The sequence below is a fragment of the Saccopteryx bilineata genome, chromosome 1 (assembly GCF_036850765.1).
Source record: "Saccopteryx bilineata isolate mSacBil1 chromosome 1, mSacBil1_pri_phased_curated, whole genome shotgun sequence".
NCBI lineage: Eukaryota > Metazoa > Chordata > Mammalia > Chiroptera > Emballonuridae > Saccopteryx > Saccopteryx bilineata.
The window spans coordinates 160780220-160798867 of record NC_089490.1 but is presented as its reverse complement, the minus strand read 5'-3'; positions in this window follow the sequence as shown (position 1 = coordinate 160798867).

Genomic DNA, 18648 nt, shown 5'->3' with positions numbered 1-18648 from the left:
TGGTAAGTCAACCCTACATGACCATTCTCCTTCTCCCTGCTAGTAAAAGTACAAATTTACAAGACAGGGTGCTAGCAACAGTTCCCTGGGGGAAAGGTGCAGCAAGAAAGGTGCACCTTTAGCTTTGAAGGGAGAGATTGGAAGTCCTTCCCACGGGGCGGACCATTCTAGACTCTGATGCATCTCCCTCTTCCCACCATCAGCCTTTCGCTTACATATACAAGAGGTTTGGCCACTCCTTAATTAACTCTGGATGAGCAATTAAACCCCAACTGTTTGAAGATGCCTTTCAACCAGGGGGCACTTGGCTCTCTGCCCTAACCTTTGGTGCTTTTTTGCCAACTCCTGGAAAACAGGTAAAATTTCTGTCACCATCCAGTTACATGTATGTCATATTTATAGTCGTAGGGGAAAAAAATGAAAGAAACTCAAACATCAATAGTGGTTTTCTCTCTGTAATGAAACGAGGGGTAATTTTAATTTCTTTTTCCTTTACACTTTTCTATTTTAAAATTTTCTAGATTATACATGTATCACTTTTGTAAACAGTTTAACAGAAAATCATCAGTGCAAAATGAATTGCAGGTTGGTAAAAAGAAAAAGTAAGCTATCTTTTCAAGTTCAGCTTTTTTCTTTTAATCTCAAATACTGGGTTAACTCATTAGATTTTTATCTTCCTTGGTTCAGTCATACATAGCCTGCATAGAAAGATAAAATGTCGGCTTTATTAAAGAAAGAAAATGTTCCTTCTGCATCTTCGGAAAACATTAGTAGTTTTAAAAGTTAATTTTCAAGTTTTAGGTTATGTTCGAAAATGAGCTAGTTCCCTATTTATTGGGTAACTTTTATTAAATTCTTATTATCAAATTAATATTTTTAAATTGCTAACCAATAATTATGAGATGTTTTATGCCTCCAAAAGTCCTTGCTGAATTCCTTTGTACCTACTTCACCTTTGGTTCAAAATTTTTTTAATTATCTGATATTAAACTTTTCTGAAGGGCCTTTTTAATATGTATTTTTAAGACAGGCTTTTAAAAATTATATTTTAATATATTACTTTAAATATATATTTAACATATATGTTTAAAAGCAGGCATTGCCGATTGGATTATTTTTTTAATTATTTCTTTTTTTTTTAAATAATTTTATTTTTTTAATGGGGTGACATCAATAAATCAGGATACATATATTCAAAGATAACAAGTCCAGGTTATCTTGTCGTTCATTTATGTTGCATACCCATCACCCAAAGTCAGATTGTCCTCTGTCACCTTCTATCTAGTTTTCTTTGTGCCCCTCCCCCTTTCCCTCTCCCTTTCCCCCCTCCCCCCCCCGTAAACACCACACTCTTATTTAATTATTTCTAATTACTGTTTACAGTCAATGTTATTTTGTATTAGTTTCAGGTGTACAGCATAGTGGGTAGACACTCATATACTTTACAAAGTGTTCCCCCTGATATTTTCAGCATCCACCTGGCACCATACATAGTTATTACAGTGTTATTGACTATATTCCCTATGCTGTACTCTACATCCCCATGACTATTTTTTAGTTACCAATTTGTATTTCTTAATCCCTTCACCTGTTTCACCCAGTCCCCAAATTCCCTCACCTCTGCCAATCATCAGTCTGTTCTCTGTGTCTATGAGTCTGTTTCAATTTGGATTGTTCGTTTACTTCGTTCCTTAGATTTCACATATAAGTGAAATCATGTGGTAATTACTTTCTCTCACTGACTTATTTCACTTACATAATACAGTCTAGATCCATTCATGCTGTTGGAAATGGTAAGATTTCATTCTTTTTTATAGCTAAGTAATATTCCATTGTACATATGCACCACCATTTTTTTATCCACTCATCTACTGGTGGGCATTTGGGTTGCTTCCATAGCTTGGCTAGTGTAAATAATACTGCAGTGAACGTAGGGGTGCATATATTTTTTTGGATTAGTGTTTTGGGTTTCTTCAGATACATACCTAAAAGTAGAATCACTGGGTCATAAGGCAGTTTCATTTTTAAATTTTTGAGCAGCCTCCACACTGTTTTCCATAGTGATGACATAATTTTTAAGCAATTTTTTATTGAGATTGACTGGTGGTGGCACAGTGGATAGAGCATTGACCTGGGATGCTGAGGTCCTGGGTTTGAAATCCTGAGGTCACTGGTTTGAGCATGAGCTCATCTGACTTGACTGCAGGCTCACCACCTTGAGTGCAGGGTCACCAGCTTGAGCATGGGATCATAGACATGACCCCATGGTGGCTGGCTTGAGACCAAACATCGCTGGCTTGAAGCTCAGGGTTGCTGGTGTAAGCCCAAGGTCACTTGCTTGGGCTAGGAATCACTTGTGCAGCTGGATCTCCCTGGTCAAGGCACATATGAAAAGCAATCAATGAACAACTGAAGTGATGTAACTACAAGTTATGCTTCTCATCTCTCTCCCTTTCTGTCCCTTGTTCTTTCTCTTTCTTTCTCTCTCTCTCTTGTTAAAAATTTTTTTAAATTTATTGGAGTGATATTGGTTAATAAAATTATATAGGTTTCAGGTGTACAATTCTAATGCATAATTTGTATATTGCATTATGCCATAATTTTAATAGCTTAGAAAGTTAACAAAGTTTACTATCTTAGTGTTAATATAAATAAAAATTAAAAATTCAAATTAGTAACTCTATGCTTGAGCTATCTTTCCTTCATAGTGTCTACACACATAGTATATGTATCAAATAAATAAATGGAATTATCTTTAACTAGGTTTAAATTTCATTCTTTACATTTCAAAATTATAAATAAACATGTCCTTGTTTTAAGAACTTCATGTCAAGTATGGAGCATCAAGAATATAAAATAAAAGGGCCACTTGAATATATTTTACCAATGGTGTATCTCCTCTCAGATCTCTTTATATACAGGTTTACTTTTTAATTACCTCATTAAAATGTTTTAATCTAATCTAGCAACTTTAACTACAATTTTCATTTACAAAGACCACATAAAATAAGTTTTAATTTATAACTACTATAGATTTTTGCTTTGTTTTGTTTGTGGTTTTTCATTTACCTACTCTGCCTGCAAATAATATGCAAACATTTTCTGGGTCACTGTTATATTTCCACCAGCATTTCTCCTTGAAACAGTAACCAGTAGTACAAACAAAGAGAAAAAGACATGCATCTTTACTTCCAACCTACCATGCATTTCCCATGGCTAGTAAGCTGTGCTTCATGTGACATATGCTTCAATAATCCTCTCATAAGGTTTAATTGGGACTTAGGCACTCAATAAATATTTGTGGAATTGAATTGAATTTCAGTAATTATTCTGTAATTATTAAAGCGTGTAGACACTTGGAAGGATGACACACCATTTAGTTTTTCACTTTGAAGGTTGCAAAACCTCTACAAACCCATTCCTGAAATCAGGTGATACTGGTAAGAGGGTTTTTGTTGGTTGTTTGGGGTTCACTATGGAGAGCCTTTTGATCTCCCTCCAATCATGTTTTTTGGGGGGACCAGATTCTAAATGAAAATCTCCATCGAAAATAAATTCATTTCCTTAAGCCATCTGGTGGCTTTCACTTGTAACTACAACATCAACTCACGACCCAACAATATCCTGGATGCCTCAATACACACAAAAACCTTCATTTTCTTCCTGTGTCTCTTACAAGATGTGTTACAATAAAGTGACAAACCTAAGTATTGTGTTTATGTCAAAAATCCAAGACATGACTCTAACCTCAGAACATCTTTAATATCAAGAACAACATAATAAAGGTGATGGAGTACGAGAAGCTATATTATTTTATAATAATAATTATACACTGAGACAAGTTTTACTGAACACCATCCATGTGCCAGGGTATGTGCCTAAGCTATAAAAACCAATGTAAGAGGCCCATGTTCTCAGGGAACACAGGCAAAGCGATGTGTGAACAAATACAACAGGGCATTTTAACAGATGTGCTGAGATAGAAATGGGGAAAACCCAGTCTGGGGTTCCTTTATCCCACACTCAACACCAGACACAAGTGCTATTACCTCCCAGAACATGGCAAAATACCAGAATATAAAATCCAAAAAATTTTTGGAATCAGCTAAAAATAATGATTAACAAAATAATGGAACTGCAAGTGTACTGTGTAAGTTTGTGTCTTGCCTTTTGCAAAAGACAAGAATATTCATATCTTTGTGTAATGCATAGCCTTCAAAACTATGTTAGCTAATGTTGAATCTCAACAGGGAACCCAGGGTCAGTAGATAGCTCCCAGGTGCCCACCTCACTTAGCCAAACAGCATCTCCACCCCAGCTTTTGGAGGAGGTAGACAGCAAAGAGGAGTCAGAGCCTGCTTGCCTGGCTGCAGGTCTGTTCCCTCTAGCTCCAGCTTATTACCCCTGAACGACAGTGTTACTGGAGCACATTCTGTCTTGGAAGGTCAGAGAATGTTCCTGCAATGCTGTGAAGGTATGAGCTCAATGTGGAACAGTGGACAAGAAGTTACCAGATAGATACAGAGGCAAGGAAGGCCATTCCATTTGATGGGGACATGTGCAGCAGTGCAAAGTATTAAAATGCAAAGCCTTTTGGGGACCTGCAGGTAATTCAGTATGGCCAGAAGGGATGTTGTAAACAAGGAGTGGTGAAAGCGCAGCTGGGAAGCAAGCAAGTGCCCACCCCCGAGGCTGGCACATGGCATCCTCATGTAGACCTTTTGCCCTGCTGATAAGGGGGCCACTGAAGGACTCTAAATAGGGCAGTGATATAATCATTTGCATTTTAGGGAGATCATCCTGGAAATGAGACTGATATTAAGTTGAAAGGACACACAACAAGAATTAAAAGTAGTCCCTGGCCGGTTGGTAGAGTGTCGGCCTGGCATGCAGGAGTCCTGGGTTCAATTCCTGGTCAGGGCACACAGGAGAAGCACCCATCTGCTTCTCCACCCCTCCCCCTCTCCTTCCTCTCTGTATCTCTCTTCCCCTCCCACAATGGGCCAAGGCTCCACTGGAGCAAAGTTGGCCCAGGCACTGAGGATGGCTCTGTGGCCTCTGCCTCAGGGCTAGAATGGCTCTGGTTGCAATAGAGTGACGCCCCAGATGGGCAGAGCATCGCCCCCTGGTGGGCATGCGGGGTGGATCCCAGTTGGTCGCATGCAGGAGTCTGTTTGCCTCCTGGTTTCCAACTTCAGAAAAATACAAAAAAAAAAAAAAATTAGAAGGCCAGTTAGGTGGCTTTTAGTATATTCCAGGCAAGACCTTGTGAGGGTTTCCAGATGAAGTTAGTGGCAATAAAGATAGAGATGTGAAGAAGGGCTTGAAAAATATTTAGCAGTAGAATCAATAGGTGTTTGTGACCTGGATATTAGAAATTAGATATAAAGAGGAGTTTAAATTAGGATGAGTCCCAGATTTCTGGCTTATAGAACAATGTTCCATAGGAGCAGAATACAGAGGTCTGAAACACAATGAGACATCAGGGCTGGAGATATAAATCTGAAACTGACAGCATCAGTGCTATGGGAAAGGACTAAATCATTCCTCCTGAAAGTATTACAGTGCCCACACTTGAAGAGATGTGCAGACTGAATGTCATAAGAATGAATATGTGGAGCGCTCGGGACTTGCCAATAGTGGTGACGGCGGCAACATGTCTGTGGTGTTCGCAGCCCCGAGACAGCGAGGCAAGGGGGAGATCACTCCCGCCGCGATTCAGAAGATGTTGGATGAAAATAACCATCTCATTCAGTGTATAATGGACTATCAAAATAAAGGAAAGACCTCGGAGTGTTCTCAGCTCCAGCTGGTGCTCTTGGATCTAGCTGTGGACCCTGAGATGAAACCTGTGACCTTGGTGTTCTGGGGCAATGCTCTATCCACTGTGCCACTGCCCAGGCTATATGGGTTTTTTTGACTGACTTCTTTCACTTAGCATATTTTCAAGATTTAACCATGTTGAAGCATGATTAGTACTTTTGTTTTATTGCTGAATAATCTTCCATTGAATAGCTATGCCATATTTAATTTATAAGTGATAGATATTTGGGTTATTTTCACTTGACTGTTAGAAATAATGCTACTATGAACATCAGTGTACAGATTTTTTGTGACTTGATGTTTACAAAAGAAAAATGTTCTTTGGGATGGAGTGGTTATTAATTTTTTCTTATACTTCTTTTCCTGCATTGTAAAATAATGACTTCAAATTTGTTTATGGTCTAATTTGTGAAGTTAGATCTTCACGTACAGAGGATATTTAGTTATATTCACGTAAGCGATTGAGAAAGCAAAGATTTTAGCTAATAAATAAAAAATTAGTCATCATTCATAAAAATAAAAAAAAATGAATACGTGGCCCTGGACAGTGGTTCAGTAGATAAAGTGTCAGCCCAGCATATGGATATCCTGGGTTCAATTCCCAGTCAGGGCACACAGAAGAAGCAACCATCTGCTTCTCTCCCCATTCCTGTCACCCTCTCTCCCTCTCTCCCTCCCATAGCCAGCAGCTCAGTGGGTTCAAGCATAGCCCCAGGAGCTGAGGATAGCTCGGTTGGTCCAAGCACATCAGCCTCAGATGCTAAAAATAGCTTGGTACTCGAGCATCAGCCACAGACGGGGGTTGCCAAGTGGATCCCAGTTGGGGCACATGCAGGAGTCTGCCTCACTATCTCCCCTCCTCTCACCAAAAATAAATAAATAAATAAATAAATAAATAGATAAATAAATAAATATTCTTACATACATGAGAATATACAGATAACCTGGTAGGCTGCATAGAAAAAAGCCTAGTATTTTTTTTTCTCCAGCCCAGTGCCTGGAGATGAGGTTGGGGTAAGGTGGGTGGGAGACCCAGAGGGAGGTGCCAATTTGTTTTCGTGAAGATGTTATGGGATAGTTCTAAAAAATAAGTGTGTTCACCAAGTGCGTGTCTAGCTACATCAATGTCCTATAACTGAAGTTATACTGCTGAACCATTTTTGTCTAGGGCAAGCTCTCACTTCTTATCTTCAGCCTTGAAAGAAGCATTGAACCATGGACCAAACCAGCATTACAGGATGGAAAGTGAGGTGGGATGAGGGAGACTGCCAGTATTGAGCTATGAAAAATGCACCTTTGTCTTTCCCCGGCTCTCTAGGACTGGGTGGAAATTCCAATCAAGTTCACTCTGGGGAAATAGCAACATTATTCATCTACTGAAACTTTAAATTAAAAAGTGACCTCATTCTTTAGGGGGAGGAATTGTTTCTCCTCCCATCAGTAAGTCAATCCTCTCCACTTCATCTTCCATCCTATTATATTTTAGAAGAAATTCATTCTAGTTAATATGAAAATGAGAAGCCAGAAATTATGAAGAGGCTTATGGACACAATTCTAATGATTTGATAAGTTTGTCTTTTAATTTAAGTATCAATAATACACTTATTTTTCTGTCACTTAAATGCTCTCAAGTATCTATTTGCTCTTGGAACCAACCAGAACATCCTAGCATTATAAGGAATGCTCTGATGGGAACATACTGAACCCTCTTTATTAATATTAAAAGCTCCATGTCACTTTCAGGCAATCGTTGGGGACATTCTAAAGAAAGCATGATGTTCACACAAGGATATAATTGGAATGAATTTGACCCCTGTGGAAAAAAACCTCAGCCCAACCAGAATAGGTTCAGTTTTCCCTTTTGAAATGTTCAAAAGTAAAACATACATATCTATTTCATCACACTCTGCTCAAATATTCATTATTGCCTTTAACACACCCTGGGTAGTCGGATAAACAAAAAATAAAGATTTCTCAATGAGATCAAGCACTTGCTCTAAACTGTTTTGATTTCTAATGAGGCCAAGTATTCCTTTGTTCATACTTGTTTTTCAAAATTATTTTGGTTCTTTTTCCTATTTATTTTTGTTGACAGGTTTTTGAATGAGTTTGACTAGAACCTTTGTATGTCTGTGCCATAAACTGGGGGGCACGGACAGCTTGTCTTCCTCTCCAGGAAAGTCACAGGTCTCTGCATTTATTTGTCTTTTCTTTTCTGCCTCAGTGAATGTTAGCATTTTCTTTAAGTATGTCTACATATTTCTTAAGTTCATTTGTTATTACTTTACAATAGTTTACTGCACTTAAAATAGCCCAAAAGTGCAAGCCAGGGTGTCACAGTAACCAGGACACTTATTTCTATGATGCTATTTTAAGAAACCACAGAAAACAGAGGGAAATGGAGTAGTCGTCTTTTTGTTATGAAGAAACAGTTCATCTTATAAATTGTATTTTGCTTGCTTTATGGAAATGCCTACAAAATCACAGTGTGACTGCAGCAAATGTGTTTTGTTTTGTTTTTTGAAGCACAGCCTGTCATATCACTCTAATTTCTTTCTAGAGCAGTGTAGCCAACTTCGATAAGGGTAAAGCTTTATATGTGAAGTATCTGGATTTCAGGAAGTCCTATTCATATTCTAGTGAATATGATTCTGTCACAAAGAATATAGTAAACATAGTTTGAGGCTGGCTACACATTGGAGAAGTTGTACATGAAAGGGGCTAGGCTAATTTTTTTAAACTTTTTATTTTTTTATTTAAAACTTTATTTTTTTATTTTTAATGACAGTTGACATTCAATATTATTTTATATTAGTTTCAGGTGTACAGCATAGTGGTTAGACAATTATATAATGTAAAAAGTGCTTTCCCTGATAATTCTAGTATACACCTGGCACCGTACATAGTTATTACAATATTATTGGCTATATTCTATACGTGTACTTTACATAAAAAATGAGGCCATCTTTCTAAACCTCTGTTTATTAAATTAAAAGACAGCCAGCCTTATGGCAAACACATTATTTTTATAGGAGAACTCAAATAGCTTTTTTTAGAGTTGCTATTGGTCACTGATAAAAAGTAGTTTGATTTCCTCAGTCTATTTGCTTGGAAAACATTCCAGTGCCTACATTCCCAATGTACAACTGTGATTATTAGACAACATGACAACATCATCTTGAGAACAAAGAGAGGACCACGACTGTACGATTCTGTGAATTCTACTATTCCTATCCCATCAGTTTATTTAGCCCCTTATTAACTATTGAATGCCATAGTGAAAGGAGATATGGCAGGGATGAGGGTAAGGAGTGGAGTGGGAGGGGTTGTTCATGGATGAGAATTAAGACCTTCACAACATACTAATCCCTCCTCTAGCTTTAAAGGATTGAAGAAATAACAATGGTAGAAAACAACAGAAACGGATGAAACTGTTGTTACATTGCTGTTGGGGATGCAAAATGGTACCGCTGCTCAAGACAGAAGAGTAGAGCAGTAAAGCAAGCTCCCAGAGGGCAGAGGGCCGACCAGCCATTCCAAGACCAAACAAGATGGCGCCAGGTCCTAGAGCTGTAGCACTTGCTCTCCCCAGCAAGGTGTCTGGGCTCCAGACCACCAAAGCTGAAGCAACTCACAGCGTCTATACAGAGGAGTAGGTGTGGATACAGACCATCTTTCCTCACCCAACTCTAGCCATCCCAGTAGCCTTAAGTCAGGTGGAAATTCAGGTTTTTCCACTGAGCATTCAAGTGTGATTTTTTAGAAATAATGGCAAATCTCCTGAGTTAAAATAAAGCATGTTCCTGCCTGTTTTTGGATGCTTTAAATTCCTCTAAGAGGAGGCATACTGAGTCAGAAGTTTTTACTCTCAAATGTCTGAAATAGGTAATAAATGAACTCTCAAGCAGGGAGCTCTGCAAATGTAGGCAGAACACCTGTGTGCACACAGAATCTGGAGGAGGGGCTGTGAAAATTTACAATTTATAAAATTATAAAATGATGGAAACCTCATTTATATTTTTTATTTCTAATTTTTAAATTTTATTGTTTATTTTTCAATTATAGTTTACATTTAGTATTACTTTGCATTACTTTCAGGTGTACAGCATAGTCGTTAGACACTCTTATACTTTACAGTGATCCCCTCCGTAATTCCTGTACCAATTGACACTATGCACAGTTATTACAATACTAGTGACTATATTTCCTATGCTATACTGTACATCCTTGTGACTATTTTGTCACTACCAATCTGTACTTTTCAATTCCTCCACCTTTATCACTCCGTCTCCCAACCCACATCCCATTTGGCAATCATCTCTCTGTTCTCTGTATCTGTGAGTCTGTTTCTGTTTTGTTTATTTTGTTCTTTAGATTCCACATATAAGTGAAATCATATGGTATTCATCTTTCTTTATATTTCACTGAGCATAATGCCCTCTAGGTCCATCTATGTTGTCACAAATGGTAAGATTTCATTATTTTTATGGCCAAGTGATATTCCATTGTATATATATACCACAGCTTATTTATCCATTTGTCTATGATGGACACACAGGTTGATTTCATTTTTTTTTTAAGTGAGAGGAGGGAAGATAGTGAAGCAGACTCCCATATGCGTCCCAACTGGGATCAACTCAGCAACCCCACCTTGGGCTGATGCTCGAGTATCGAGCTATTTTTAGTGCCTGAAGCTGACACACTTGGGACGACACTCAAACCAATGAAGCCACTGGCTGCAGGAGGGGAAGAGGAAGAGAAGAGGAAGACAGAAGGGGAGAGAAATAGATGCTTGCTTCTTCTCTGTGCCCTGATCAGTAATCGAACTAGGACATCTATATGCTGGGCTGAAGTTCTATTCACTGGGCCCCCGGCCAGGGCCTCCATACCTTGATTATTGTAAATAACACTACAATGTACATAGAGGTGCACATAGTCTTTCAAATCAGTGTTTTGGGTTTCTTTGGATTTATACCCAGAAGTGGAATAGCTGGATCATAAGGCAGTTCCATTTCTAATTTTTTGAGGACACTCTATACTGTTTTTATAGCAGTTGCATCAATCTTTGTTTCCAACAACAGTGCATGACGGTTCCCTTTTTTCCTAGTATTCACCAACACTTGTTGTTTGTTGATTTATTGATAGCAACCTCATTTAAAGTGGAGTTGGGAGGCCACAAGACAGAACTCTCACACATGTCACTCGAGACACACTAATGACCCCATTAGGAAGAGATATTACCTTGCATCTCTGACAGGAAGTCACACTACTACCTCTGCAGAGGAAAAAAAAGATTCTTCCTTGCCCAGTAATAGCCCAGCCAATGGCAGGGTGCCATAATTCAGTCAATATAAAGTCAATATACTTCAAACTTTCAGTTTCCTCCAATGGATTCTTCCTTTACAACAGCTCTTTCTAAGTCCATAAAAGAACTTCCTCTCCTTTGTTTCTTTGGCATTTAGTGTGGTTCCCATTAGACCACATATCTTCAACTGCAATTCTTTGTTATGTCCAAATAAACCAATTTTGCTAGAAAAATATCTTGCCATCTACTTGTTAAAGATCAACAGGACACAAAGACAGAAATGAGAGGGAGGGCTTAGAGAAGCCCTTATGTTTCTGCATTTGCCTTATCTCCCTATTATGCATTGAATTTCCTTCCCAAAAAAAGATATATTGAGGTTCTGACCCTCCTCAGATTGTAACCTTCTTTGCAAATAGAGATATTGCAGATATAATTAGTTAAGATGAGGTCCTATCGCAGTAGGGTGGGCCCCTGATCCAATATTAGTGTCCTCATAGGAAGATGATGTGAATACAAAAGTGAAAAACAATAAAGGCAGATTGGAGTTATGAAGCCATATACCAAGGACTGCCAAAGATCGCTAGCCACCACTAGAAGGTAAGAAGGGGCAAGAAGAATTCAACCCATAGTTTCCGAGAGAGCACGACCCTACTGAGACCTTGACTTAGGCCTCCAGAATTTTAAGAGAAAAAAATTCTGTTACTTTAAACCACCCAGCTTATGACAATTTGTCACCGAAGCCCTAGGGAACTAATCAAGTCCACTACACTGTAAGCATCTGGGAGACAGGCAACACCTTGCTTACTTTCCCCTTCAGTGTCTGCCTCATAGCAGGTGCTAGAACAGAAGAAGTGAAGTACTTATTCTACTCAGAAGATCCCCAGAACTGTGCCCTAGCCCTGTCTTAGCTAAGCAACTCCCTTGACACACAATGGGGGGTGGAAAATGAGGCTAACTTTCTGGAGAAATTAGGAGTCTTTTGCTCCTCATCCTGCATCTGTACTGCCTTCTAGAAGTTCAGTTGGGAGTTTCATTGGGGTTTGTATAGTTGTTAACATTGGTATTTATCAGCCTCACTCTCCCAAGTGGGAAGTGGTTGCACATCTTTTCTTTGGGTTCCCAGAATACTCTGGGCCATCTTCTACCCTGTCTTGGCCACAGACTATTAAAATGATCTTCTTGTGCTTCTGTGGTCCCTCAAGACTGAGGGCTTTGGTGGGAGGGTAGTCTTACTTATTTCTGAGCCCTCAGTACCCAGTGCCTGGCACATCATTGGATTCCTGTGCAAGTGCTAACGTGAACAGATCTGACTGCTTTAGAGCTTAGTTGCAGGTTCAAGAAAATAGTAACATAGTGTATCAAAGATTCTGCATGTGCATTGTGTGTTTTATAAGCACACCACACTCAAGGAGAGACTAGGAAACTGGCTTGACTCATTTCTTCACAGTTTATTACTTGGGGAAAAAAATAGAAGCCTTTTATTTTCCTGGGCTATTAACTTGGTACCTCATTTCAGGTATAAAACTTGCATTAAAAGATACTATCTCTGTACATTAATCAGCCATATAAAGATCAAACTGCTTTACAGTACGAGGAACTCTCAGAACTTATGCTCTACAAAGAATGACTTTACAGGCCAGACACGGGAGACTGGGTGCTCAATCATTAGTCCTAAAAACAACTGAATGAAGTTGGTATATGACCCATTTCTAAGATTAAATTGAGACTTGAAAAGGTTAAGTGCGAAGCCTAAGATCACACAGCTACTAAGGGACAGAGCCCAATGTTCTTGATTCAAAGTGGTGGATATTTAAAGAACTCCATTCAGACTCTCAAAGTGATAGAATTTTATAGAAAAACAACTGTTTTTCACAAGACTTGGAACTACTTGTTCCAATGAATGATGTTCTTGACAGCCATCCCTTGGAGGGTTAAACAGCAGTTCTGATGATTCGCTTGTTTCATTTTGGGAACACTTCTTTGAAGATTTGAGTCTTCTTCATTTGAGGAACATTCTTTTAAGTATTAACCTCTGGTGGCAAACCTTCAACTTTGAAGTCTTTCTGAGCAAAATGTGGAACATAAAGCAGGTGATTAAACTGGGCGCTAATGTTTTAGGTTAAAAACATGGTTGGCTATAAAGATATAAGATTTTTGGTGTGGACCTGGAGACAGCTCAGACAAGTTTCTGTGCTGAATTTGGACTCTGGCAGAAAGGGTCAGAAACTGGCTTTGTCCTGAACTAACTGACCATGAGCAAGAGGTTTGACCTCTCCAAGTCTGTTTCTGTCTCTGTAAAATCAGATCAGCACCTATCTCAAAAAATGGTTAAAATGAGATGACACACATAGAGTTGTCACATAGTTTGTGCTTATGACATGATAATTATTATTATTGATCAAAAAAGACTTTCCCAAATATAACATCATTGAACATATAGCTTCAAGAACACTCATCTAAATGTTAAGTTCTGCTACCTGTTACACATGTCCAGGGAAGGGTAAGCAGTACAGTGCTAGTGTTTTAATGTCTTCTGCATTCTCATGGGTTGACTGCACCCTCACACTCTGTCATAAAGTAGGCCCTTACAATAGTTGCAGTAATAAAATAATGCCATATTCAAGGCCTGATGATTACATACCTGTTTAGTACTGTTTTGTAGCACAAGTTTCCAGAAATTAAGGAGTTGGTTTTTATTAAAATAAGAAAAATCTCTCTTTAAGAAGCACTGGTAAGTAACTGAGTGTGGCCTTCCCTGAGCAGGGCTGACTCTGCATTTAAAATGATTGGTTAAAATTTACTGCATCTTTACGCAGTCAACTGGCTGACTAGGATTCATATCCCAACAGAATTTTTTCCCTATAACATGTATTTCTTTTTCATTACACTAGAAATATATGTTCCCTGTAGGAAAACTCAAAATTGCTGACAAGCAAAAATAATAACTCACACATAATCCCACCCAGAGATAAAAACTGTTAATATTTTTACACTTGATCTTAGCCAAAAGGCCGAGAAGCGATAAAAAAACTGTTAATATTTTTGGTGAACATTCATTCAAGTGTCATTGTATATTTATTATTTATACAAATAGGATTGATTATATTATGTATGCAATATGGTTTATTAACTAAGTAATGCCATGAACATCTCTCTATGTCAATAAATGCACTTGTACAGTGCAGTTTTCATCAAATGATGCATAGTGAGCCAGTTAAAAAAAATTACCCATATGTACCCAACCCTGTGCTATTGAACCTTTGAGTAATTACAAAATCATGTTTTTGCTGTTAGAAATGATGCTATGATGAGGTCACCCTGGGAAGGGTGTGTGTACTTAGTGAGAAGAGGACAAGCAGGAACACAATGGCCGTAAAGACAAGGATGGAGATGATGTCAGAGTAATGGCGAGGTAGGAAGCAATACCAATAAATCTCTCCCAAAACTCAACAAGATCTTCAACCAGAAACAGAAAAATCTATCCTTGGAGCCTCCAGATGTTCCGCAATACACCCGAAGGTATGGTCGAGCGAAAAATTGGCTAAATATAAAATCAAACCCCGAAGGAAATAGGGAGTAAGAAATGCTCTGCCTTCCTCACTAACCTAAATAGGGCTGCTTTCACTGGGAACTGAGAGTATAGAAACTGAGGTGGGCAAAGGGGGCAAATAGATCCAGGCCGCGGGACAAACGGCCGAACCAGGCTTTGGCATGGAGATCTAAGCCGAGGAAAAACTGTGCCTGTGGCAACCCAGGCAATAAAAGCTAACACTCGCGCCAAACCCAGATAAAGAAAGACAAGTCGGGCAGCCATTCGCCCCGATCTCCTGGTTGGCGCACGCAGATAGTGGGTGAGAGATTCCTTCGAAAGCCCCGAGAGTGGGCACCCGTGTTATCCCACAGAGAGGCAGAGTCAGGGGCCTTTGTGTGGGCTGAAAGCAGAGTCTTGGGACCACCTCAGCGCCCTGAAAAAGCCACACACGGGAGGGAGCGAGAGCTAATTCCAACACTGGAACTTCTCCATGTGGGCGGGGGTCTCTCTCGGAGTGTGAGGCAGCAGGCCTGATATCCTTGTCGGCGCGCACGGAGAGTGGGCAAGAGATTCCTCCGAGCGCCTCGGGAGTGGGCGCCCGTGTTACCCCACAGAGGGGCAGAGTCAGGGGCCTTTGTGTGGGCCAAAAGCGGAATCTCGGGCTGCCCCAGCACCCTGAAAAGGCTGCGCATGGGGAGAGAGCGAGAGCTAATTCTAATGCTGGAGCTTTTCTGTGTGGGCAGGGGTTGCACTCAGAGGGTGAGACTGCCGGCCTGATATCCTGGTCTGCACACGCAGATAGTGAGCAAGAGATTCCTCCAAGCACCCCAAGAGTGGGCACCCATCCGCCTGCCCGTGTTACCGGACAGAGTGGCAGAGCTAGAGGTCTTTGTGTGGGCAGAAGGCCTGCCTGATTATGCTAGCAGCTCTGACTGACTGTGCCTTACCCAGAACCCTGTGCAGAATGGGAATAGAGTGGGGAGTTGCCAGCTCTTTGAGCCTCTTACTATCCAGCCAGAGGCAGCAGCAACCCCATAGCTGGATTATCAGGCTACTAATTGAGGAAGGAAAGACTAGGAGAGAGGCTCCAGGAACATGGACTCTCTCACTGTCAGAGGCTACAAATGCTAATGAGCCTTGACTGCCAACAAGACTGAAGCACAATACATGACATCGCCATAGAGACTTATCAACTACAAACCTCTACCTGAGCGTGCCACAGGGGCAGAACCCAGGGTACAGAGTCACCAACCAGGAAGAGGGAGAGAAAAGAAAAAGCAAGAAGATAACCTCTCAAAATCAAGAATAATCCGCAGACTTTATAACCTATCCCATTTTATTATATTTGTTCATTTGTTTCTCTTATCTTCATTCTTGACTTTTTTTTTTTCCTCCTCCAATTTGGTCGTTTAATTCTCTGCCAGTCTTACTCTCTTCTCTCCTTGAACTACACTACCCATAAGTGTTGCATCTCCCATTATCTTTTTTTCCCTCTTCCTTTCTCTCTATGAAGGTTGCACTCCAAAACCCTTAACTCTCTCTCTCTCTCCTCATTTCTCTTTTTTCTTCTTTTAGTAGTTCCCTCTTTTTTTCTCTCTCTCTTTCTTTTCTCCCTCTGTATTAGTTTCTTCCTTTTTCCTTTACATCTCCTCTCATTCAATCCTAAATAACAAATAAATTATCTTAACTGGGACTCAAACTTATGTTTGTGGCACTTTGGGGGGTTTTTACTTCACTTTTTTAACTCACTAGCACTGCTCCCATCCCTGGCTCTCCATTTTATCTAGTTCTTGTTCCACTAAATACAATAGTAATTTTTAAATTTTTCCCCCCATTTTCCTGTTTCCCTCTTATTCCTCTCATCATATCTCTTAGTCAACCAACACCTAAAAGCAAATCATTTTATTCTTGACCCAATTTTTTTCCTTATTTGCTTTTTGTGGGTCCATACCTCTTTTTTTGCCCCTTTATTACTTCTCCACAATTCAGGCCCTCCATTACAGGCATTGTTTGTTCTATTTAGTACAACATAATTCACAGTTCACCACAAGATTTTCTCAAGAAAGAGGGGAGAGGAGAGGAGAGGAAAAAAGGAGGGGGGGAATAATTTCCTTTTTTTAAAATTTTTATTTTATTTTTCTTTATTTAATTATTATTTTTTAAAAAAATTCTTTGATTTTTTATTTTTTTAACTTTTTATTCTTTATTAAATATCATTAATACTATCAACAAAACCACCCTCAGATGCCATTAAGGAAGAGAAAATCGAATATCATGGATACAAAAGAAAGAGAAGTAACACAGATAGATGAGGAAAAATCTATGGAGAAAAAAATTAATATATTGGAAACCTTGGAGTTAAATGACAGAGAATTTAAAATAGAAATCCTAAAAATACTCAGACATATACAAGAAAACACAGAAAGGCAATTTAGGGAGCTCAGAAAACAACTCAATGAACACAAAGACTATATTTCCAAGGAAATTGAAACTATAAAAACAAATCAGAGATGAAAAACTCAATTCATGAGCTGAAAAATGAGGTAACAAGCTTAGCTAATAGAACAGGCCAGATAGAAGGTAGGATTAGTGAAATAGAAGACAAGCAACTTGAGGCACAACAGAGAGAAGAAGAAAGAGACTCAAAAATTTAAAAAAATGAGATAGCCCTACTGGAATTATATGACGCCATCAAAAAGAATAACATAAGAATAATAGGTATATCAGAGGGAGAAGAGAGAGAAAATGGAATGGAGAACATACTCAAACAAATAATAGATGAGAACTTCCCAAGCCTGTGGAAAGAACTAAAGCCTCAAGTTCAAGAAGCAAACAGAACTCCGAGTTTTCTTAACCCCAACAAACCTACTCCAAGGCATATCATAATGAAATTGACACAAACCAACAGCAAAGAAAAAATTCTCAAGGCAGCCAGGGAAAAGAAGAATACAACATATAAAGCAGGCATCCCCAAACTACGGCCCGCAGGCCACATGAGGCCCTCTGAGGCCATTTATCTGGCCCCCCGCCACACTTCTGGAAGGGGCATCTCTTTCATTGGTGGTCAGTGAGAGGAGCACTGTATGTGGCGGCTCTCCAACGGTCTAAGGGACAGTGAAATGTCCCTCTATGTAAAAAGTTTGAGGACCCCTGATATAAAGAAAGGCCCATTAGATTATCATCAGATTTCTCAACAGAAACTCTACAAGCTACAAGAGAGTGGACCCCAATATTTAAAGTCCTTAAAGAGAGGAACTTTCAGCCACAAATACTATACCCATCAAAGCTATCCTTCAAATATGAAGGAGAAATAAAAACATTCACAGATACAGAAAATATGAGGGAATTTATCATCAGAAAACCCCTACTCCAGGAATTACTAAAGGGGATTCTCCAATCAGATACAAAGAACAAAAAAAAAAAAAAACAAAGCCACAAGTAAAAGCTCCAAGAAGAACACAATAAAAACAAATTTAAACTGTGACAACAACAAAAAGAAAGGGGGGGAGAGGATGGAGATTAACAGTAGCAAAGGACGATGGAGTGCAAAAGTACTCACAAGATAGTGCACTACAATGAACAGGGTAGGAACCCTTTTCATTACTTAATGGTAACCACCATTGAAAAAACCACCACAGAAGCTCATGATTTAAAAAAGATAGCAACAGAAGAAAAATGTATGGAATACAACCAAATAAAAACAAAAGATAGAAAAACGAAAGAGAAGGATCAAACAAGACACAAAACTAACAGAAAGCAATCTATAAAATGGCAATAGGGAACTCACAAGTGTCAATAATTACACTAAATGTAAACGGATTAAACTCACCAATAAAAAGGCACAGAGTAGCAGAATGGATTAAAAAAGAAAATCCAACTATATGGTGCCTACAAGAAACTCATCTAAACAACAAGGATAAAAACAAATTCAAAGTGAAAGGCTGGAAAACAATACTCCAAGCAAATAACATCCAAAAAAAAGCAGGCG